Below are 25,742 nucleotides of genomic sequence, written 5' to 3'. Positions count from 1 at the left end.
GCCCAACTATAAGCTAATATAAGTCTTCTGAGTATGTTCAGGGTAGGCTAGGTGTATTAAATGCATTTTCGACTTAACGATGTTTTCAACCTAACAATGGTTTTATTGGGATGTAACTCTATTGTATGTTAAGGAACATCTGTATATTTGTCACACAGACCAACCCTGGTACAACATAGAAGCCTACATAAGGGTGTGAATACTAGGAGGTGTGGGGATTGTTGGAAGCCATCTTGGAGGCCCCTCACCACACTGATCCACTTGAGTGTTGGCAAAACTCTGTGTCATGTGACCAGTGTTTCTACAATTGCTGAAGCAACTATTTGTGACAGTTTGATTATATTGGAGCCTAACCACAAGTATTTTAAATATTTTTCCTTTTTCACTAAGCTTTTTTTTTTCCTGATTACAAAAGTAACATTTGTGGTAGAAAACTGGAATACAGTTAAGCAGAAAGCCCTGGAAGTTAAACATTTTTCATATTCCCTCGTACAGATTACTCTTAGTGAAATTTTATTTTGCTATCTAATTTTTTCATGTTTGTAGTAATACATATCTGTTCAAAATAAAGTTAATATATAAATACTCTTTGTAAGCAGCTTTTATTTTCTGAACGTTTTTCAGTGTCATTCAGTACTCAGTGTCATTTTTAAATGACTGTTTTATGGTTCATGGCTATCCAGAATTCTTTTTTACTATGATGAATAATGTTACAATAAATATTCTTATCACTAATTTTCTATGCATAATCATGACCCTGATAGCCATTGTCTCAGTCCATTTCCTGCTGCTAGAGCAAAGTACCACATACTGGGTAATTAGTAAAGAATAGAAATTTCCTTCTCATATTCTGGAGGCTGGGAGGTTTAAGATCAAAGTATCAGCAGATTCAGTCTCTGGTTCCAAGATGGTCCCTTATGGCTGCATCCTCTAGGGAGGAGGAATGTGGTGTCCTCCTATGGCAGTAGAGCAAGAGAGGGTGAAAGGACAAGGTGAAAAGTGATGAACCTGTCCTTTTATAAGGGCACCAATCCCACCCATGAGGGTGGCCTCTTATGGTCTACTCAGCTCTTCAAGGTCCCACATCTTAATACTGTGACAGTGGCAGTTAAATTTCAACATGAGTTGGGACAAACATTCAAACTCTAATTGCCATTTCCCCCCCCATATCAATTCTTGCTAATAATTCACATACAAATTCACCAAAAGCAATAATTGTAGGTATAAGTTTTATGATATTTGCATTAGTTTTTAAACAGGACCATAGTAGGGCTTCTAGGATGAAGGTCCGTTGGTTTTATTGGGTTCTCAGGGATGACTAGGATATTCAAATCCTCAGTTAATTTGCAAAAATTGTTCAGTTGCTGTAATCATAGGAGTAACATAAACCTGTTGGAGTGGATATAAGAATAAAGCAATTCTAATATTCCTCAGACTCCTTAACTTCATAATACCTGTATAAGGTAAGAAGCAAGAAAAGTTTTACAGAGGTTTGCTACTTTCTAGAGTGATTTTAGTAAATGCCTATCAGAGGATTTGAATTTCTTTGTAGTCAAATCTTGATGTAGTTGAATTAATTAATTATATTATTATTATTATTAGTAGTAGTAGTAGTAGTATTTGAGATGGAGTCTTGCTCTGTTGCCCAGGCTGGAGTGCAGTGGTGTGATCTTGACTCACAGCAACGTCTGCCTCCCAGGTGCAAGCAATTCTCCCACCTCAGCTTCTCAAGTACCTGGGATTATAGGCATGCATCACCATACATGGCTAATTTTTGTATTTTTAGTAGAGATGGGGTTTTGCTGTGTTAGCCAGGCTGGTCTCAAACTATTATTATTATTATTTTTTTTTTTTTTTTTGAGACGGAGTCTCACTCTGTCACCCAGGCTGGAGTGCAGTGGTGCGATCTCGGCTCACTGCAACCTCCACCTCCCAGGTTAAAGCGATTCTCCTGCCTCAGCCTCCTGAGTAGCTGGGATTACAGGCATGCGCCACCACGCCCGGCTAATTTTTGTATTTTTAGTAGAGACGGGGTTTCACCATGTTGGTCAGGCTGATCTCCAACTCCTGACTTTATCATCTGCCTGCATCAGCCTCCCAAAGTGCTGGGATTACGGGTGTGAACCACCACGCCCGGCCTATTATTATTATTTTTTGAGATAGGGTCTTGCTCTGTCACCCAGGCTGAAGTGCAGTGGCACAATCATGGCTCACTGCAGCCTTGACTACCTGGCTTAAGCCATTCTCCTACCTCAGCCTTCTCAGAACTGAGACCACAGATGTGTGCCACCATGCCTGGCCAATTTTTAAAACATTTTTAGTAGAGATGAGACCTTGCTATGTTGCCCAGGCTGGTCTCAAACTCCTGAGCTCCTATAATCCTCCTACCTAGTTGTAATAATTTATTTAGAATAATTTATTTAGAATTTATTTATTTAGAATAATTATATGAAGTGTCACCTCAGCTCAGCAGAATTCTCTGTCACAATTCCATTTTATTTTTTGGGACCTTTTTGAACATTAGTCGTGTAGTAGCTTATAGCTTCCAAGACCAGCGTTTAATTTGTTTGTAGTACATTGTACTTCCAGGGGATAAAACAGCATTAAGTAGAGTTCCTATTCCTCCTGGGTGGATGTCTTAGAATTTTGCCAATACTGATGAACTGTTCTCCAAAATCATTTTCTAGAGTTTAGGGGTTTTTTCCATCTGAATATGTACTGAATATGTATTAGTTATTTTCATATACTGTGCTAGATGCTGAGATTACAGAACTGAAAAAGACAGCTCTCAACTCCCAATAATTAATTTGGTGAGTAGCACTGATAGAAGTTATATCCAGAATACTAGGGAACAATGAAACAATTAGCCCGTTGAAGGCTGGAGAGCAATTGGAAGGCAGAGGACACTGCACAGGGGGTTCTATTTGAACAACTTTCTTTGCCTTTATGTACACAGTCACATCACCCTATCAGGTAAAAATGTTTTAATTGAAAACATTTTTATTGAATTGTATGAATCAAGAACATAATTGCTTCTTTCACCATTGAATAATATGTTATCAAATATGCATTAAATTGGTCTTCTTAGAAATAGCTAAAATATGTATTTATAGAATAAGAAGGAATTTGAATTTAATCAGCTCAGTCTCCAATCCTCTTTCTTTATCTGTTTGAATTCTTTGATGGGACTTACAGTTTATTCCAATTTTTACAGTAATAAGTAATTGGAAAGATCTTGCTAGTGAGCCAAATCTGCCTCTTTTTGTCTTCTCCTCAGTAATTTTAGTTTTAAATTGTAAAAATTATCTCCCAGTCTGTGACTTATCCTTTCATTTTCTTAACCTTCAAAGACTGGAAGTTTTTTATTTTGATGTAGTCCAGTTTATCAATTTGATAGATTTTGCATTTGACGTATCTAGGAAATCATCGAATGCCTAACCCAAGGTCACATGCCTAACTCTATGCTTTCTTCTAGAAGTTTTGTGGCTTTAGGTTTTACATTTAGAAACAATCCATTTTGAGTTAATTTTTTTGTATGTGGTGTAATATGTGAATCTAAATTTTTGTTTGTTTGTTTGAGAGAGGATCTCGCTCTGTCACCAAGGCTGGAGTGCAGTGGTGTGATCATGCCTCACTGCAGCCTCTCTTTCCCAGGCACAAGCAATTCTCCCATCTCAGCCTCCCAAGCAGCTGGGGCTACAGGCGTGTGCCACTGTACCCAGCTAATTTATTTTTTGTAGAGACTGTATCTCACTATGTTGCCCAGGCTGGTCTTGAACTCCTGAGCTCAAGCAATCCTCCTGCCTTGGCCTCCCAAAATGCTGGGATTATAGTCATGAGCCACCACGCCCAGCCTCTAAATTCTTTTTTTGCAGTTGTATTTTTGCATCTAATTGTTCTAGCATCATTAAAAAAGTGATTCTTTCTTTACTGAATTGCCTTTTGCACCTTTGTCAGCAGATGCTAAAAACTACAAACCACTCAAATGTCCATCAACAGGTGAATGAATAAACAAATTGTAAGATATCCATACCATGGAATACTACTCAGCAATAAAAGGAAATGAGCTATAGATACAAGCAACAGGGATAAATGTCAAAATTATGCTTACTGTAAGAAGCCAGATAAAAGAGTACATATTGCATAATTCCTTTTTTGTGAAACTGAAGAAAGTACTAACTAATCTATATTTACAGAAAGCAGATCAGTGGGTGGAGGGGAGATGGAGGGAAAGGAAAGGGAGGGATTACAGTTGAACAGACTTAAATATGTGCAGTTTATCATATGTTGGACCTCAATAAAGCTGCTCCAAATATAATTCTAAAATTTATATAGAATAACATAGTGGCTAGATAAGCTTTTGATAACCAAGGTTTTTCTTTTCCTATTTCTTAATTTTTTTCATACTGTAACTCCAGTCTATTGTTCCTCTTAAAAAAGTATGTAGATCTGAATATAGCATTTGGAAAATAATTAATTGTTGTAAACTCACTTCAAGTATATCTTCTGTTTCTTTGAGTTATGTCATGCCAGTCCCTACAGAGTCTGTTAACCTTACTTGGTATCGTTGTTTCACTTTGCTTATTATAATTTAACCCAAATTTCCCACAATTATATGATTAATAGAAACTACAGAATACATCAGGATCAAGGCATATAAGGATTAAGGGGAGAGGAGTAAAAAAAGAAATGAGCAGGGGCAGAATTAAGGAATTTAGATTTTCACCTATGAGCAATGTGGAGTCTCTGAAGAATTTTAAGTAAGCTGGGTTAAACTAATTTCACTTTTTATTGTGATCAGCTGAACTTACATAAAAAGGCAGGCAGTATTTATCTAAGGGGCTTTGCATCAGTCCCTTTGGTGTTTTAGTGAGTATATAGTTTTTTGTAGTGGCAGAGTCAAAACCCGTATTCTGATATCTTAAATTTATTCCCAAGCCTTGTACATTATAGTTGCATCCTGTCAAGTGAACTGTAACTAGCAATTAAAAATTCAGAGTTACCTGAATGTTCTTGCTTCTGAGTATTTCTTGGGTTTATGAGATTGACAACTCTATTTAGGCCAAAGTATTTAGTCTACTGGTATTAAGCAAATACAGGTCCCGTCTGTTCATGTTTGCTATTTCTCAATTTAAAATCCAATAGCATCTAAGAGCGCTAGCATTTTATTTGTCTTTCTTTCAATCCTTTAGAGTTGACTCACTAATTTGGGATTCGTTATGACTCTGTGAGGCTACTACTGATTTTTGATAGGAACAAGAACCCAGGAAAGGAAAAAAAGGTAATTTACGAGCTGCAGCCAATTATCTGGCAACCAGAATGCCTTGTTGTTAAGAGTCTATTGTAACAAGTTTCTTTGTCTTCATACAGCACCTGTTACTGTGCAACAAGACCATGTTTTTGAACACCTGGCATAACATGAAACTGTTAGGTTATATTGTGGCTAATCCTGAAGGAAGTTAGTTGAACTCTGGCTCATTTATTTAAACTCAGTCCTCCAGTATGACAGATTGGTGAATGTGGAAGTGGGTACCAGTTACTAAGTAAAACAAACATGCTCAGCCCATCTCTTGGTCTGGACCCTGGATTTTGGGATAAAGTAAAGGGATGAGGGTAAGGGATGTTCACTTCAAAGGTCACTGGGGGAGTTTCCAGTGATGTCACATCTGACTACCCTGGCACGGATGTATAGAATCTCTTGGATCATACCATCCTGGCTCAGTTCCAGTTTTGTTTGTTTGTTTTTGTGGGTTTTTTTTTTTGTTTTTGAGACGGAGTCTTGCTTGGTCAGCCAGGCTGGAGTGCAGTGGTATGATCTCGGCTCACTACAACCTCCACCTCCTGGCTTTAAGCAATTCTCCCGTTCAGTCTCCCAGGTAGCTGGGATTACAGGCACCTGCCATCATGCCCAGGTAATTTTTGTATTTTTGTTGTGACGGGTTTCACCATTTTGGCCAGGCTGGTCTTGAACTGCTGGCCTCAGGTGATCTGCCCACCTCGGCCTCCCAAAGTGCTGGGATTACAAGCATGAGCCACCACGCCCAGCCCAGTTCATTTTAACTCCACCACAACTCTCTGGAACTTCATGCCAGTGATGTAACTCTTATCGAACCCTTATTTCCTCATATAAAAAATGAAGGGTTTGGATTATTTTAAGGCTTCCTTCTGTGGTTCTTCAATTTCATTATATTTACTTTTAAAAATTGTTCAGTGAAACTTCTAGGTAAACATAAAAGCAACTTGTTAAAAATTGTAAAATGGAAAGAAATAGACTAGTATACTGAAGGATATTGTATTGGAGATGGTCCCAGGAAAGCCCTACTTTCTGTGGGGTCTGGACCTTCTAAACATTATGTTTTTGGTCATTAACCTGTCCTCTATATTAATTGAGGCCTGTAAGCCTTAAGTGATAATGAAATGCAGCCAGACATGGTGGCTGACACCTGTAATCCCAGCACTTTGGAAGGCTGGGGCGGGAGGATTGCTTGAGCCCAGGAGTTAAAGATCAGCCTGGGCAACATAGCAAGAGCCTGTCTCCACAAAAAAAGAAAAAAAATTGTTAATGAATTGCTACAATTCTGCTTCCGACCACTAGTTTGAATGTAGGTGCGTGTGTTTAGGATTTCCATTTTAAATATGATTGTCTTTTAATGATAGTTTTAAAAGATTGGAGGTGTACTTGTGCATGGGCCTGATGCCCAGCCTATGTGATACTAGTTCATTCCTGATGAGCCATGACTGTTCTCATTAAGCCCCTTAAAGAGAGGGTACTCTTCCCCCCTACTTCTCTTTCTCTGAGTTAAGAGTATTAAAAGCACATGCATTCTAGTCCGTATTCTTGATGTTAGACATGTTGGAAATGACTGAGGAGCATTGTCCCTTTCTTGAGCACACAGACAGTTGCTAGATACAGGGCTTGTCTTAAATTAAATTAATGTTCTCTGGTGTCTTCTATTACCATCTCACTCCATCATTAACCCCAGTGGTCTTCATCCCAGACATTAACAGTGGTTTGCACTGTGGCATCCATGACTTTGCTCCTTTTCTCCTTCAGCCTCTTCTCCAGCCCTCTCACCTCCCATACAAAGTCTAGGTATATTTTTGTCCATTTCTTGCCTAGTGTTATCAATACTTTGAACAACTAGTATAAAGAACGTAGTAAAGCACACTGGTACAAAGTAGTATGTTCACTCTGTTGGATATTTTCATCCCCCAGCAACTTTCTATTAGATAAACCATATGAAACTGCTGTTTTTGCATGTGTATATATATAATGTTTGCAGTTTTATATGGTTTCACTTTATAAATATACACAGTGATGATTTTTAACCAGAGATATGAACTACAGTTATCTAGGCAGTTTTTTACAAAATATGTATATACACACACACTGTCTGCATCCTTGACCAGTGAATTAGGATCTTCATGGATGGGTCCAGAGTAAATGCGTTTTTTAAAAAGCTGATTCTGAGTCATACTCCTGGTTAAAAACACCTGTAAGGGAATCTTCCCTCTAGGCTATTTTTAATTTTTTTATTTTAATTTTTTTTTAGAGGTGGAGTCTTACCATGTTGCCCAGGCTGGCCTCAAAATCCTGGGATCAAGCAATCCTCCCACCCTAGCCTCCTGAGTAACTGGAACTCCAGGTGTGCACCACCGAGCCTGCCTCAAGCAGACTTTGCATATAGATGCATATGTTTTTGGTGTAACCAGTTGTCTGATATGAACTGAAACTTTAAGTCTATGACTTTATAAATTACTATTATTTAAAATTTTAAGATATGGACCGGGTATGATGGCTCATACCTGTAATCCCTGCGCTTTGGGAGGCCGAGGCAGGCAGATCACATGAGCCCAGGAGTTCCAGACCAGCCTGGGGCAAAATGGCAGAACCCCTCTAGAAAAAAACACAACAAAAAAATTAGCCAGATGTGGCAGTGCTGCTGTGGTGGGGATCAAAGGGGCTGATTGCTTGACCCCAGGAGGTCAAGGCTGCAGTGAGCTGAGATCACATCGCACCACTACCCCTCGGCCTGGGCAAGTGAGAGAGACTCTGTCTCAAAAATAAAAAATAAATGTGATCAAATCTTAAATTTAGATTTTTCAGTACTCTTAGGAAGAAAAATATAAGTGCTACAAGATGTTTTATGATTTTCAGGGAATTGTCAAGTCTTTTTTTTTTCCCCTAGTTTGTAACTTCACATTATGTTTTGTATAACTTCAACTTAAGATTTTGTACTTTTCAAATACACTTTTGTCTTTCATGAAAGGGAGTTAACAGTAGTGAGCAGGCTGTAGTTGGTTATTAACTTAATTATGACTCACCATGCAGCTTACCTACATGATTCATAATTTTATTGTGGCCAAGAGAAAATGGAGTTTCTTTGAACAGCATCTGTCTCCCTTCACTGCTGGTAATTTGTGTGTTATGCTATTATTATTAATCACTGTTTTTGGAATCTCTGGGTAAATAGGCTCTAAATAAGCCCAAAAATATGAGCAAAAGTTGTCTCTTAATTCATTGGCCACTGCAGAAAGGAGTACTAAAACCCAGAAAAGAGTTCTGAGCTTCCTTCTACCTCTCACTAGTGTGTTCTCTCTAATTTGCATTCCTTAAAAATGAGTTGCACTTGCTTTAGTGGCATGTATATTTTTTAAAAATGCAGATAAGTTTAGTGTGGCTCCTGTATAAAAATGACTGTCAAAAAATAGTAATAAGCAGAACATGCTCTCCAAGGGAGCTACGTGCAGCTCTTGGCCCTTGGATGCCTGTGGCTGGGAGTCTGGATCTGTCTGCCCATGGCCCCCTCTTTAAAGAAAATTTTTTTTTAATTAAAAACAATTTAAGGCCAGGCACAGTGGCTCACGACTGTAATTCCAGCACTTTGGGAGGCCCAGGCAGGCGGATCCCAAGGTCAGGAGTTCAAGACCAGCCTGGCCAATATGGTGAAACCCCATCTCTACTTAAAAAATACAAAAATTAGCTGGGTGTGGTGGCGTGCACCTGTAGTCCCAGCTACTTGGGAGGCTGAGGCAGGAGAATTGCTTGAACCCAGGAGGCAGAGGTTGCAGTGAGCCAAGATCACACCACTGAACTCCAGCTGGGGCAACAAAAGATTCCATCTCAAAAAAAAAAAAATAAAATAAAATGACTCCCACTTGTGATCCATTTCTTTAGAAATAATATAACACTTATAAGAGGCAGTCTCTAGTGCTTAACTCAGAAGAATTTTTATCAAGAAGGAATATTGAATTTTATCCAATGCTTATTTCTTTTCTCTGTCTCTCTTTTTAATGGATTTGCCTTCTCTGCATAACTTTTTCTTTTCACTTGCATTGATTATATTGATTTTCTTATTGGGCCCATTCATGTGATTGTATTTTTATGCTTACTATTAATCTAATATTGCATTTTTTGAATACAGTTGACCCTTGAACAACACAGGTTTGAACCACAATGGTTTACTTATGCAGATTTTTTCAATAAATATATTGGAAAATTTTTTACAGATTTACGACAATTTGAAAAAACTTGCAGGTGAGCTGTATAACCTAGAAATACTGAAAACAAGATAGGTATATCATGAATGCATTAAATATATGCAGATACTAGTTTATTATTTACTATCATATAATGTACACAAATCTTATAAAAAGTTAAAATTTATCAAAATACATGCATACTATATTAGTCTGTTTTCATGCTGCTGACATGAAAGACATACCCAAGAGTGGGTAATTTATAAAGAAAAAGAGGTTTAATGGACTCACACTTTTCCTGTGGCTGGAGAGACCTCACAATCATGGCAGAAGGTGAAAGGCATGTCTTACATGGTAGCAGACGAGAGAATGAGAGAGCTGAGCTAAAAGGAAAACTCCTTATAAAACAATCAGATCTCATGAGATTTATTCACTACCAAAAGAATAGTATGGGGGAGACTGCCCCCATGATTCAGTTATCTCCCAATGGGTCCCTACCACAATACCTGGGAATCATGGGAGCTACAATTCAAGTTGAGATTTGGGTGGGGACACAACCAGACCATATCATTCTGCCCCTGGCCCAAGATACAATGAGGGTGCAGGCATTGGGTAAATGCACCCATCCCAAATGGGAGAAATTGGCCAAAACAAAGGGGTCAAAGCCCTATGCAAGTCCAAAATCCAGCAGGGCGGTCAAATCCAAGCTCCAAAATGATCTCCTTTGACTCCATGTCTCACATCCAGGTCACTGATGCAAGAGGTGGGTTTCCATGGTCTTGGGCAGCTCTGCTTCTGTGGCCTTGCCAGGTATAGCCTCCCTCCTGGCTGCTTTCATGAACTGATGTTGAGTGTCTGTGGCTTTTCCAGGCTCATGGTGCAAGCTGTCTGGATTTACCATTCTAGGGTCTGGAGGACAGTGGCCCTCTTCTCACAGCTCCACTAGACAATGTCCCAGTGGGGACTTTGTTGGGGGGCTTCAACCCCACATTTCCCTTCTGCACTGCCTTAGCAGAAGTTCTCCATGAGGGCCCTGCCCCTGCCTGGACATCCAGGCGTTTCTATACATCCTCTGAAATCTAGGCAGAGGTTCCCAAAGCTCAGTTCTTGACTTCTGTGCACTCACAGGCTCAACATCATGTGACAGCAGCTGCCAAGGCTTGGGGCTTGCACCCTCTGAAACCACAACCTGACCTGTACCCTGGCCCCTTTTAGCCATAGCTGGAGTGGCTGGCACCAAGTCCCTAGGCTACACACGGGGTGGGGGGGCTTAGCCCAGCTTATGAAACCATTTTTTCCTCTTATGCCTCAGGCCTGTGATGGGAGAGGCCGCCCCGAAGGTCTCTGACATGCCCTGGAGACATTTTCCCCATTGTCTTGGTGATTAACATTAGACTCCGCAGATTTCTGCAGCCAGCTGGAATTTCTCCTCAGAAAGTTGGCTTTTTTTTCCTATTGCATTGTCAGGCTGCAAATTTGTCAAACTTCTATGCTGTTTCCCTTTTAAAACTGAATGCTTTTAACAGCACCAAAGTTACCTTTTCAGTGCTTTGCTGCTTAGAAATTTCTTCCACCAGATGCCCTAAATCATCTCCCTCAAGTTTAGAGTTCCACAGATCTCTAGTTCAGGGGCAAAATTCTGTCAGTCTCTTTGCTAAAACATAGCAAGAGTCACCTTTACTCCAATTCCCAACAAGTTCCTCGTCTCCATCTGAGACCACCTCAGCCTGGATTTCATTGTCTTTATATCATTATCAGCATTTCAGTCCAAGCCATTCAACAAATCTCTAGGAAGTTCCAGACTTTCCCACATTTTCCTGTCTTCTTTGGAGCCCTCCAAACTGTTCCAATCTCTGCCCGTTACCCTGTTCCAAAGTCGCTTCCACATTTTTGGGTATCTTTACAACAGCACCCCACTCTACCAGTACCAGTTTCCTGTATTGGTCTGTTTTCATGATGCTGATAAAGACACACCCGAGACTGGGTAATTTATAAAGGAAAAGAGGTTTAACAGACTCATGGTTTCCTGTGGCTGGAAAGGCCTCACAATCATGGCAGAAGGTGAAAGGCACATCTTACATGGTGGCAGACGAGAGAGTGAGAGAGCCAAGCTAAGTGAGACTTATTCACTACTGTGAGAATAGTGTGGGGGAACTGCCCCCATGATTCAGTTGTCTCCCACTGAGTCCCTCCCACAACATGTAGGAATCACGGGAGCTACAATTCAAGATGAGATTTGGGTGGGGACACAACCAAATCATATCACATACAAACACAACAATATGTGGTGCCATTTGCAGTCAAGAGAAATGTAAACCAATGTAAAGATTCAGTATTATAACTGCATAAAATTAACTGTAGTGCATATGATACTACTGTAATAATTTTATAACTACCTCCTGTTGCTATTGGTGAGCTCAAGTGTTGCAAATATCTGCTTCAAATGCCATGTGACACTAATTATCTCTGTGTGAGCAGTTCATCTCTCCAGTAAATGTAGTGTTTGTACAACACTGTAAACTTTGAATAACACCATGGGACCCATAGGAAATGTTACTAGTGATGCTGGAAGTGCTCCCAAGAAGCAGAGAAAAGTCAACATTAGAAGAAACAAGTTTAATTGCCTGATGTGTACCATAGATTGAGGTCTTCAGCTGTGATTGCCCATCATTTCAAGATGAATGAATCCAGAGTAAGGGACATTGTTAAAAAAAAAAAGAAAAGAAAATATATGAAGCTTTCACTGCAGCTACAGCAGCAGGCACAAAGACTTTGCATTTGTTGCAAAATACATTTTTATCATATTGAAAATTCAGCTTTTATCGCTTCTCGGCCTTTTGGCTAAGATCAAGTATAGTGAAAATTCAGCTTTTATGAGGGTGCAGGGTTGCTGTAAGAAAGGCATACCTTTCCAATCTGTCCCTGAGTCTAACGAAAAAAAGCCATACCTGTAGACTCTAATGTGATTCCAGAAAAAGCAAAGTCATTATATGACAACTTAAAGCAAAAGGAAGGTGAAGGATCTAAAGCTGGGGAATTTAATGCCAGCAAAGGATGGTTTGATAATTTTAGAAAGAGGTTTGGCTTTTTAAATGTCAAGATAACATGAGAAGCAGCTTCTGCCAACCAAGAGGCAGCAGGTGAATTCCCAGAAGCCATTAAGAAAAACATTGAGGAGAAAGGATATCTGCTTGAACAGATTTTTAATGCAGACAAAATTGCCCTACTCTGGAAAAAATTTTAAAAGCCACAAGGAACTTCTGTTGGTAAGGAAGAAAAGCAAGCACCAGGATTTAAGGCAGGAAGGAATAGGCTAACTACTATTTTGTGCAAGTGCAGTTGGGTTTATGATCAGGGCTGCCCTTATCTGTAAAGCTGCCAATCCCCAAGTCTTCAAAGGAAGAGATAAACACCAGCTGCCAGTCTTTAGGTTGTTGTACAACAAGAAGGCATGGACAACAAGAACCCTTTTTCTGGATTGCTTTCATCAATGCTTTGTCCCTGAAGTCAGAAAGTACCTTGCCAGTAAAGGATTGGTTTTTAAAGTTCTTTTGATATTGGATAATTCCCCTGGCCACCCCAAACCCTATGAGGTCAAAACCAAAGGCACCGAAGTGGTCTACTTGCCACCAAACACAACGTCTCTGAATTCAGCTTCTAGATTGGGGGTCTTAAGGACCTGGAAGGCTCATTACACACAGCACTCTGTGGAAAGGATGTCAGTGCTATGGAGGACCTCAATAGAAGGAACATCATGAAAGCCTAGAAGGCTTATGCCATTGAAGATACCATCATTGTTATAGAAAAAGCTGTGAAAGCCATTAAGCCCCAAACAGTAAGTTCCTGCTGGAGAAAACTGTGTCCAAGTGTTGTGTATGACTTCACAAGATTTATGACATAGCCAGTCAAGGAAATCTTGAAAGAGTTTGCAGATGTGCCAAAAGAAAAAGTGGGAGGGGGAACAAAAGTCTGCTTGATAGAGATCAATGCTTCTGAACTGGTGCCGGGTGATGAGAAAGGAGTCCTAGAAGAAGCAAGCCCATAAAACAAAGTGATGTGAGGTAATCTAGCAGAAGCGTTCTTATTATTCAAGACTGCTTTTGACTTCGTTTACAACATAGACTCTTCTGTGATACAAGCACTAAAACTAAAGCAAATGGTGGAAGAAGGATTGGTACCATATAGAAACATTCTTAGAAAAATGAAAAAGCAAAAAAGTCTAATTACAGTGCATTTATTTAGCTACAATGAGTGTGCCTGCTTTTTCTGCCTCCTTTTCCACCTCCTCCACCTCTTTTTCCTCTGCTACCCCTGAGACAGCAGGACCAATCCTTCATCTTCCTCCTCCTCTTCAGCCTACTCAACATGAAAATGATGAGAATGAAGACCTTTATGATGATCCACTTTCACTTAATGACTAGTAAGTGTATTTTTCCTTCCTTACAATTTTCTTAACATTATCTTTTCTCTAGCTTACTTTATTGTCAGAATACAGTATATAATACATATAACATATGTGTTAATCAACTATTATGTTATTGGTAAGGCTTCCAGTCAAGTAAGCATTTGTAGTTAAGTTTTGGGGGAGTCAAAAGTTGGATTTTCGACTGCACACAGTGGGGTTGGGGGAGTTGGTTCAGTACCCCAATCCCTGTGTTGTCCAAGGGTTGACTGTATAACACACTATACTGTGATGGATTATTTGTGTGCTGAGAGGCAAATTTCAGCTGTTGGTATTTTATGGAATTTCTCTGTTCATAAATGAGATTGCAATGTAGTTTTTTTTTTTTTTTTTTGGTGTGATTATTGCTGTTTTGTACCACTGACCTTATAAAATGATTTGGGTAGCTTTTCTGTGCCACCCGTGAGAATTATCTTTTTATGTTTAAGAGAAATTGCCTCTAACCTTTGTGTAAGATCATTCTTACTAGTTTCTTCCATAGTGGTGATAAAGTTTAGATGGCAAACACTTAGGATGTGAATTTTTTTTTTTAATCCGGGTGTTACATCAATAGTGTGTCCTAGGGCACATTTTTAAAGCTTGATATGGCTCAATTTTCTCACCTATAAAATGTGAATGATAGGTCTAAAGTTGTTTTGAGGGTTTCATGAGATAATTAAGTACGTAGTTGAGAAAGTGTCTGACACAGAATAAGCACTCAATAAATAGGAAGATTATTTATTTTTCCCCAAGGTTTTTGTCCTATTCAGTTATTTGGATTTTTTAATCTCCCTTTTTGCTCTTTCTTTTTCCTGCTTTCCTTGGAAATTTCCTCTTAGCTTGCTGAACTTTGTGACTGGTTGACTACTTTGTTTAAGATAGTCCTAGAAGACAGTAAAAATTTTTAAAAAAATGTATACTGGATGTCAGGGCCACAAAGGTGACATTTTCTGACTTTACTCTCTAAGTTATATATAATGAATATATGTTACTTTTACAGTCATGAAAAAACGCTGAGGGTAGGAGGAGCTCGAGTCCCACCTATGCCTGTGTGTGTTGGGAGGTGATGAACTCAAATGGTAGGATTAGGTGTACTCAACAGCATTCAAGATCACCCGTGGAAGTGAGCCTGTGCTAAACAGATTTGTGGTGGAGAATGTAACTGATAATACTCAGTTGTCATTAAACATAATTTCAGGTAATATATTCAGTGCCAAAGGGATTCTTTAAATTTAAAAAGTGACATTCGCAATGCCTTACTTATATAGGAAGGATCTTAACAGTACATACTAAGAGGTTAACCTGACTGGATGGATGTGGGGTGCCACATATAGCAAGTCAGAATTTAAGAGATTACTACTTTATATTTTCTTTCTTTCTTTTTAGCTGCTCGCTGTTACTCCTTAAAAAGAATTGGCTATTCACCTGCAGTTCCACAAAGTAAGAATTCAGCAGGTGGTCTGTAAAAGAGCTGTAGTAAAGGTTAATTGGCACAAAGGGAATCTTTGTTGCTATAGAGTCAGTCTTTAGCTTTACATTCCTGGTTTGTAAAAATAATGTCAATGCTTAATTTTCAAGGCTTTGATCAATACATCTTCTTATAAATTTGGAGTTTTAGCCAACTTGTCCCAATGCTGTGAAGAAAAAAACATTTTTAGGGAAAAAAATCACTTCAATCCTTCTCTGTAGCAGTTCAGACCATTAGCTTTCCTTTCTCCTCTCTCCCATTTCTGCCTCACTCCCACGATTTTTGATGCCAGGTATTGCCCCATCTTAAACTTTTGTGTTTATTTATGATTCCTTGGTCATCCATATCAGAAAACTGATTTACTCTTGAAGTTGGTGTTGAAAAATAGTATTCTTTAAAACTCAGGCTAATTTTAATTGAATGTCTTGAAATTTTTTTTATAGTTTCTAAATTTGAAATATTTTGGGGTTCCAAATCAAGTCAACTCAGGATTTTAACTCAAGTTCATAGTAATGAAAGCCGGTAGACTAAATATATGTGTCTGCCTCCTCTTATCCCCAACTCCCTGTGAAAAGACAGGAAAAAGAATTTACAGACAGAAATGTGTAATTCTGTAATAGCACTGAGAATGAGAACAGATGGAGTGACCATCAGCAAAGCAGAGACTTTCTAGGTTGTAGAAGACAGAAGACAGATGGTGCTGATGGATGAAGCAGGGCGAAGGAAGGGCTACCCAGCATTCCCATGAGGGAGGCCTGTAATGGGAATCTCTTCTTCCCCACTGAGTCCTGAAGAGACTTTAAGCAATGAGTCAATAGGAACAGAGAGCAGAAGAGATGATAGGACATGCTATTAATTAAAGGAATATACGTGAAAAGCTAGCTTGATATCCTGCCCACACACCCAGCCCATACAAAGATTGCAGCAACATCTGTTCCATGCTAATTTTGGAAATCTGCTTTGAAAAACATTTCTTTTTGAACTCACAGCCTGGGAGGACTAGGAGTTCTAATGAACATGTTAACAACCCAGGGTAAACTCTGTTTTTTTGATATTTGGAGAAGGAGCCAATCTGTCAACTTGTTTCTTGCCCATGAACCTAAAGTGAAACTTTAAATACCCAGTGAATTTAAAGTGTCTTCCTGATCTGTTGTGAGAAGCAGATCTACCCAACAACAGAGGAGACTTACTAAAGTGGACTGGGAGAGCAAGATAAAAGAAAGTCTAGCCAATGGTGACATGAAATTACACAAAATGTGATACAAGATATTATTGCCAGATGAGCAAAGGGTAAGAACTAGCAATTCACAAAATAAATACTACATAGAAAAAATATCCACCCTCTTTAAGAAATCAGAGATGTAATTAGAAATAACAATGAGATATTTTTCACAGTATACAAGTAGCAGGTTTTTTAAAAGAATACTCAATGCCACTAGGGATACTAGCAATACTAGCATAGTTACTGTGCTAAATTACAGCACTTTAAGAAAGCAGCTGGACAATGTGCATGATAAACCTTAAACAGTCAATTTGTTAATTTTCCATTTCTTAGATTCTGTCTCATGGAAAGCACTTTAAATGTAGAAATAGGTGGTCATCCATTATAATTTTGAAGAATTCAAAACAGCTCTAATGTCTTATATTATAGTGTATGGTAAGTAAATTGCTTTGTGTCTACAGGATGATATATTACATAGCCATTAAAAATTACAGCTATGAAGTCAGTAAAACAACATTAAGGCTGGGCGCAGTGACTCATGCCTGTAATCCCAGCACTTTGGGAGGCTGAGGTGGGCGGATCACTTGAGGTCGGGAGTTGAGACCAGCTTGACCAACATGGGGAAACCCCATCTCTACTAAAAATATAAAAATTAGCCAGGCATGGTGGCACATGCCTGTAATCCCAGCTACTCGGGAGGCTGAGGCAGGAGAATCACTTGAACCCAGGAGGCGGAGATTGTGGTGAGCCGAGATCGCACCATTGCACTCCAGTCTGAGCAACAAGAGCGAAATTCCATCTCAAAAAAAAAAAAAAAAAAAGAAAAGAAAAAGTAAGGCCAGGCGCAGTGGCTCATGCCTGTAATTCTAGCACTTTGGGAGGCCAAGGCAGGCAGATCATGAGGTCAAGAGATCAAGACCATCCAGGCCGACATGGTGAAACCCCATCTCTACTAAAAATACAAAAATTAGCTGGGCATGGTGGCGGTTGCCTGTAGTCCCAGCTACTCAGGAGGCTGAGGCAGGAGAATCGCTTGAACCCCGGAGGCAGAGGTTGCAGTGAGCCGAGATCGCACCACTGCACTCCAGCCTAGCGACAGAGCAAGACTCTGTTTAAATAAATAAATTAATTAATTAATTAAATAAAATAAAAATACAAGTGGGACATAAGTGGTAAGGAATGCAAAAGGCAAAATGACGTATAAGATTTTAATACATCCTTTCCCTCCCCCTCTTCCTCCATCTCTGTACTTGATTTTAAGATCTTTGAAGTCAAGGATCTTGACTTGCTCACCTGTGAACCTATCCCCCACCCTCTCCCAATGCCTAGCATAGTACCTGACTCAATAAATGTATGTTGGTGCAGAATATAGGCATAGGAAAAAGAAAAAGGAAATCCAGAAGCATACCAAAAGATCAGAGAAGCAGCTATACAAAGAGAGCCAACTTACTGATGAAACGTGTATTAAAGAGTGGGATTTAACAGATGTCTTCATGTAAACCAGAGGCTATGCTTAGATCTTTCTTTTAAAATATTTCATTTGTGGGCCAGGCATGGTGGCTTATGCCTATAATATCAGCACTTTGGAAAGCCAAGGTGAGAAGTTCACTTGAGGCCAGGATTCAAGACCAGCCTGGGCAACACAGTGAGACCCTGTCTGTACAAAAAAAATAGAAAAAAATTAACCAGGCATGCCTGTAGTCCCAACTACTCAGGAGGCTGAGGCAGGAGGATTGCTTGAGCCCAGGAGTTCAGGGCTGTAGTGAGGTATAATAGCACCACTGCACTCCAGCCTGGGTGATAGACCGAGACTCTGTCTCTTTAAAAAAAAAAACAACAAAAAAAAAAAACACCTGCTGGTAAACTTTCTATCACTATTCTAATACATGGTTTGATATAAGTCTTAATCAGTTAAGCAAGTGCCCTACTCATTTTTAAACTGGATCATTCAGGCATGGTTAATTCAGTTATTTTTTCTGGCTGCATTTTTTAAAATTAACGAAGCTCTCATAGACAATATCAAGTTCATAAATATATCAATAACAGAAACTCAAACTACCAGGCTATATATGTGCTTAATTTGTAGTAGCTCATACATAGAACCTAAAGCAGGTATAAATTACGTAAATTATACTTTTAAAGATTAGATCTATTAAACATCTAAGCCTGCATTATCATTATTTTTGTAGAGACAGGGTCTTGCTGTCTTGCCTAGGCCAAAGTACAGTTGTGCAATCTTAGCTCATTGCAGCCTCAAATTCCTGCGCTTAAGTGATTCTCCCACCTCAGCCTCCTGAGTAGCTAGGACTACAGGCGTGTGCCACCACATCCAGGTAATTTTTATTATTTTTTGTAGAGACAAAGTCTGACTGTGTTGCCCAGGCTGCTCTCAAACACCTGGTCTCAAGTGATCCTCCCACCTCAGCCTCCCAGAATGCTGGGATTACAGGTGTTAGCCACCATGCTCAGCTGAACATTATTTCTTTATTCAATTTTGTAAGCTGTTAAATTCAGTAAGTAAAAACATCTATATATTTAATTTCCAAATATGTAATACATTCACATGGATCAAAATTCAAAAGGTGATGTACCCTTCCAGAATTAGCATAGGAATATGGAAGCACACATATATCTTTGCAATTAATTATTAATGCTTTTCTAAACTATATCTTATTTTGAAAACACAGGGGTTTAAAAACAAATATATTAAAATATAAATAGCAGTTTATGAGTCTTTTATTTCCTTTTCCACCTTTCAGGTTCTACCCTGTTACTTATTTCTCAATATTGCTGAAAACATTCAGGTCATAGTCTAGTAGAAAAAACACTGGGGCTGGGGTAAGAAAACTGCTTATTCTTAAGCTGCTCTCAGATTTTTCTTATTAAATATTTTGATCTTTTAATAGATCAATATTGATTTCCATCATTTCCTTGCACTAACTCTTCTCTCCCCTCCTGCTCCCACCTGGTCCCACAGAAGCTGCTTGTTGCCTTTCCTTTCCTTACCATAGTCACTTAAGCTAGGAAGTTTGTTATTTTGGCTTAAATTCTCACTTGCCGTTACCCCTCACAACTAATCTAGTTCATTTGACTCTTTTTTTTTCTTAATATCTTTTAGATCCATCTGTCCCACCTCCCTAGTCCTAACTCAAGTCATCATTGACCTGTAGCCTTCCACCTGTTCTTCCTGCCTTCTGAGTCCCAGTGTCTCTTTTTTTAAAGCTCCTGGTGGTTCTCCATTGCTCTAAGGATAAAAATCTAAAGACTTGGTTTATAAAGTTCTGTCTTTGGCCCTTTTACTTTTTATAGCTTTCTTTCTTACTGTCACCCCAAGGTTCACTTGATTTGCTAATGCTTTGTCTTTCAAGTCTCAGCCATCACTTTCTCGTGTGTTTTAGAAATTTTTTATAAGTTTTAACTGTGGTAAGGGCTTTACCTTTGTGCTACTGGTAATGATTTTGCACTGACTGTGGACTGAGTATATGTGGCATATAAAGTTAGGGTCTTCTAAAAAGACGCCTGAATATTTGTTACCCTTTATTGAATAATTATTTATGCATATTAGATATCTTACATATGCTGTTTCATTAATGTTAACCTTAGTGTTACAAATAAGCTGAAACCCAGGGAGATAAAACTTGACCCTTCATGACGTTAAGATTCTGTGCTTTGATGTCTGACAACATGTCTGGCAAGTCTTATAAATAGATTTTATTTTGCATACAAGGCAAAATGTTAAACCATCTTTAAGCCATCAACTACTTTACCCTTAAAACAGAATATTACTTTTCTTAGCTCAGTCTTTGTTATTATTTTGTGTTCTCCTTATTCAGTACAGTTAGAGTAACGTGAAAATACTAAGTTGTTATGTTTCAAAAGTAGAAAAATGTCTCAGGGATTTTCTTTGAATGTTGTTACTACCGAGCTTGATGGCATATTTAAAATGGAGGGTTTAACTATTTAGGGTGTCAGTTATAACTAATGTCATTTTTTTGACTGGCCTTCCTTCCATCTCTTTATAATAAATTATTAACTAAATAATAAGGCTTTATTTGTAAATATTCAAAACATAGTAGTTACCTTGCCACTTAAAATGTCAAACGTTTTTGAGACACCAAAAGCGTAAAGAAAAATACTCATCAAAAAATATGTCAAGAAAATGAAAAGATAAGCCACAAACTGGAAGAAAATATTTTCAAAACACATCTCTGGAAAGGATTTGATTCAGAATATATAAAGAACTCTTAAAACTCACTTAAAAGACAAAACAAAAGTTTTTTAACAGACAAAAGATTTGAACACCAGAGTCATATGGATGGCAAGTAACTACATGAAAAGAGCTCAACATGATTAGTTATTAGGAAAATGCAAATTAAAACTATAAGGAAATACCACTACACATCCACTAGACTGCCTAAAATTAAAAGCCTGGGACAGTGCCAGGATGTGAAAGCAACTAGAAATCTCATACATTGTTAGTGGAAATGCAGAAAGGTACAGCCACTTTGGAAAACATTTAATCGCACACCATACAACCTACCAGTTCTGCACCTGTTGTTTACCCAAGAAAAATGAAAACGTGTAGACCTGTACACAAAAGTTTATGACAGCTTTACTTATAAAATTTTAAAAAATGGAAACAACATAAATCATGATACATCCAGACAATGGAATACTATTCAATCATTAAAAAAAAGATGCATGCACTGATACATGCAACGATATTTGTGTATCTCAAAAGCCTTGTCTAACAGAAAGAAGCCAGGCATAAAAAGCTACATACATTATGATCCAAAAGGCAGAACAGTAAGGCCTGAAATCCTATCAGTGGCTGCCAGAGTGATGGAGAAGATTATCTGCAAAGGGACAAGAGGAAACTCTTTGGGGTAATGGAAATGCTCTGTACCTTGATTGTGATGGTAGTTACATGACTGTATACAGTTATCAAAACTCATTAAACTATACACTTAAAAGGGTGAATTTTGTTGTATGTAAATCAACCTTCCCTCAAAAAGTTCAAGTCAGTTTTCAACATATGGCAAAATGCCCCTGCACTCCAGCCTGGGCGACAGAGCGAGACTCTTTCTCAAAAAAAAGAGAGAAATTATCTTCACATATTTTATGGTGAAGAAAACTTCAGGAGACAGGTCAGAAGACTTCTGAGTCAGGTCCTTTGTGTTTTGACTTACTAGGTTTTTTTAATCATGAAGATATTTTTAATTTTCATAATTAATAGTCTTTTTTTACTGTCAGAGTTTTGTACCTTTACCAAAATACACTCTTTATGTCTCAAGAACAGGTTGTCTTCATTTATTCAAGTCATCCTTTATGTTACTTAAGTATTATCATTAAACCGTCTTCATGTATATCTTACACAGCTATAGTGGTAATTCTTAGTTATATACTCTTTGTGAGTGAGGTTGTAAATTGGGTCTTTCATTATATATACTTTCATTTGAGAAGAAATTTAATTGTGTATGTTATATTGCTTGTATAACCATTTACCCTTTGAAATCTCTTATTTGTAGTAATTTTGCAGTTGATTCCTTTGGTCTTTCTAGATATGAAATCATATTATCGGTTAATAATGATCATTTGCCTCTTTCTTTCCTTTTCTAATATGGTACCACTTCCAGAACAGTGCCAAGTAAGAGTGATGCTAGTGGCCACCCTTATCTTACTCCTGATGTTAATGGAAGTGCTTTTATTTTGTCATTTAAAGTGATTTTTAAGAGACAGGGTCTCCCTTAAGAGGGTTGGCCAGACCCAGTGTCTCAAACTTATAATCCTAGCACTTTGGGAGGCCGAGGCAGGTGGATTGCTTGAGCTCAGCAGTTCAAGACCAGCCCAGGCAACATAGTGAGACCTCGTCTCTACTAAAAATTCAACAAAGAAAATTAGCCTGGAAGTAATTACCTGGGACTACAGGCATGCACTGTGAAAAAAAACAACAACAAAGGCCGGGGTGGGGGGCGTTCTTACTCTGTAGCCCAGGCTGTAATGCAGTGGCAAAATCATATCTCACTGTAACCTCAAACTCCTGGGCTCAAACCATCCTCCTACCTTAGCCTCCTAAAGCACTGCACTGGGATTACAGATTAGAGCTGCTGCACTGGGCCTGATTTGGGTTTTAAGACAGTTTCTGTGTGATTAAGTGAACAATAATCTATTTCTACTTTTTTTATGAACAATTTTATCAAATATTATTCTAGAACCTGTAGAGATACTCATATTGTTTTTTTCATCTATTAATATCAGAAATTATGACTTATTAAGCCATTCTTGTATCTGGTTTGAATCACAGCTGGTCACTTTGGTTTATTCTTTTAATGTGCTAGTTCTATCTGTTAACATTAACTTAGAGTTTTTTGCCCCATATTCATGTGATAGTCCAATCATTCTATTTTGTCTTTATTCTATTTTTGTCAGTACTTTGCATCACTGTTAGGCTAGCTTGCTAAAAAGAATTTGGAAGCTTTCCCTGTGCTCTGAGACGTTAAATAGTACAGATTGAGTATCCTTTTAAGTGCTTAGGACCAGAAGTGTTTCAAGATTTTTTTGGATTTTGGAATATTTGCAAATGCATATTGAGATATCTTGGGGGATGGGACCCAAGTCTAAACGTGAAATGCATTTATGTTTTATATACACTTTATACATATAGCAGCCTGAAGGTAATTTTATGCTTTTTTTTTTTTTTTTTTTTTTTTGAGTCAAAGTCTCCCTCTGTTGCCCAGGCTGGAGTACAGTGGCATGATCTCAGCTCACTGCAACCTCCACCTCCTGGGTTCAAGCAGTTCTTCTGCTTCAGCCTCCTGCATAGCTGGGATTACAGGCACATGCTACCACGCCTCGCTAATTTTGTTGTATTTTCAGTAGAGACGGGGTTTCACCATTTTGGCCAGGCTGGTCTTGAACTCCGTACCTCAGGTGCTCTGGCTGCCTTGGCCTCCCGAAGTGCTGGGATTACAGGCGTGAGCCAGTTTTTAATAATTATGTGTGTGAAACAAAGTTTGTATACGTGGAACCATTTTGCTACTCTTTGTGGGAATGCTTGCATGAGAGAATCTGGGCATGTGCAGAAAAGATACATTGCAGCTGAAGACAGCTAGCAGGGTCTTGGGGATGCTGAATAAACTGTATTGTGCACTTGTGTTTTGACTGCAACCCACATGAGGTCAGGTGTAGAATCTTCTACTTGTGGCATCATGTCAATGCTCAAAAAGTTTCAGATTTTGGAGCATGTCCCATCTTCAGGTTAGAGATGCTCAACCTGTATTGATGATACTTGTTCTTCAGTCAGTTAGGAAAATATACTTGTGGGCCTGGCGCACTGGCTCAGCCCGTAATCCTAATGTGAAGGCTTAGGCGGGAGGATCGCTTGAGCCTGGGCGTTCAAGACCAGCTTGGGCAACACAGACCCTGTCTCTACAAAATATTTTAAAAATTAGCTGAGAGTGGTGGTGCGTGCCTGTAGTCCTACTTACTCAGGTAGCTGAGGTGGGAGGATCACTTAAGCCCAGCAGATCAAGTCTGCAGTGAGCTGTGATGGCACCATTACATTCTACACTCTAGCCTGGGCAACAGAGTGAGACCATGTCTGGGAAATTAAAAAAAAAAAAAAAACAAAAAAAAAAACTGTGTATCTCCTTTTCTTGGTCGTGTATATTCTACCTCTTCTGAAATTGTTCATTTTATATTACCTGTGTTTTTTTAATTGAGCAAATATTCTTAATGCAGATGGGGAGTATCATGTGTGAGTTGTTTATATGAAATACTTTGCATTCACTAAGACGGCCTTTACCTACTTGTGATTTGTAATGATTCGATAGGGGCAGAACTTTAATGATCATAAGTCTTTTTATTTTTTTTGAGGCAGTCTCACTTTATCACCCAGGCTGGAATGCAGTGGCCTGATCTAGGCTCACTGCAAGCTCCGCCTCCTGGGTTCATGCCATTCTCCTGCCTCAGCCTCCCGAGTAGCTGGGACTACAGGCGCCCGCCACCATGCCGGGCTAATTTTTTGTATTTTTAGTAGATACAGGGTTTCACCGTCTTAGCCAGAATGATCTCGATCTCCTGACCTCGTGATCTGCCCGCCTCGGCCTCTCGAAGTGCTGGATTACAGGCATGAGCCACCGCACCCGGCCGATAAGTCTTTAATGCACCATTCAGATCAGAGGCAAGGGAAATGCTTCCTTGAATCAGTTTATTAGAAAGGACTCTCACAACTTTTACCAGCCAATATTTTTATTAGACTGAAGCCTAAAACAGATTGTGTATCCTTTATCTGAAATGCTTGGGATCAGAAGTGTTTGGGATTTTGGATTTTCTTCAGCTTTTAGAATATTTGCATTATACTTACCGGTTCAGCATCCCTAATCCAAAAATCCCAAATGCTGCTATGAGCATTTCCTTTGTGGGTCATATCATCACTAAGAAAGTGTTGGATTTGGGAGCATTTCACATTTTGGATTTTTGGATTAGCTATGCTTATCCTGTAATGATCTTCTCTATTGAAAGTCTAAAGAAGATAATAATGAATTCTGGACATACAAAGATCATTGGAATTTTTGTTTTGGCAGGCATGGGGTATTTGACACCTTACTTGGTAGAGTATTCCTTAGTAAGTATTGCAAAAACCGGGTTGATTGTTTTTTAGAAAAATTTTTAAAGTTTAAAATAGAGAGTTTAGAGTCTGGACTGGAGATTTATGGTCCGAAGCTCCTTGACCCACTTTCCTGTGTGTGGTAAGCAGTAGGCTGAGTAATGGCCCCACAAAATATCCATGTCCTAACTCCTAGAACCTGTGAATGTTGCTCTATGTGGCAAAAAGGAATTCTGCCAGCATAATTAAGGATTTTGAGGTGAGGAGATTATTATGGATCATCTGGGTGGGCCAGATGAATCACCAGTGTCTTATAAAAGGGAAGTAGAGGCAGGTTTGAGTTTGACTAAAGTAGAAGAGAAGGTAGTATGGCCACAGAAGCAGAGTGGTGCTACTGTGATGCGGCCAGGGGCCAAGGGATGCCCCAGGCTCTAGAAGCAAAAGAGACAAGGAGCACATTCTCCCCTGAAGCCCCCTCAAGGAATCAACCCTGTTGGCATCTTCTTTTTAGCCCTTTAAGATT

General features: G+C 38.9%; 1 protein-coding gene across 6 annotated transcripts in view; it reads left to right on the top strand.

Annotated features, from left to right (window-relative positions):
- The window catches only part of RALA (RAS like proto-oncogene A), an 83,855-nt gene that overhangs the window by 28,273 nt on the left and 29,840 nt on the right, over window positions 1–25,742 (top strand). The window contains exons 2-3 of one of the 6 annotated variants that reach the window (XM_063609648.1): window positions 5,193–5,281; window positions 14,922–15,119. The exons of 2 other annotated variants lie outside the window; for them this stretch is intronic. The gene's annotated coding sequence lies outside the window, so the exon portion shown is untranslated. Of the gene's footprint in view, window positions 1–5,192; window positions 5,282–6,674; window positions 13,901–14,921; window positions 15,120–25,742 lie in introns of those variants that run through there. 3 more of the 6 variants (XM_063609649.1, XM_063609645.1, XM_055293366.2) reach the window with 3 other exon arrangements.

Source organism: Symphalangus syndactylus, chromosome 9, assembly GCF_028878055.3.
Source record: "Symphalangus syndactylus isolate Jambi chromosome 9, NHGRI_mSymSyn1-v2.1_pri, whole genome shotgun sequence".
Classification (NCBI taxonomy): Eukaryota; Metazoa; Chordata; class Mammalia; order Primates; family Hylobatidae; genus Symphalangus; species Symphalangus syndactylus.
The sequence above is the reverse complement of the archived record's forward strand: the minus strand, read 5'-3'. Positions and strand labels throughout refer to the sequence as shown.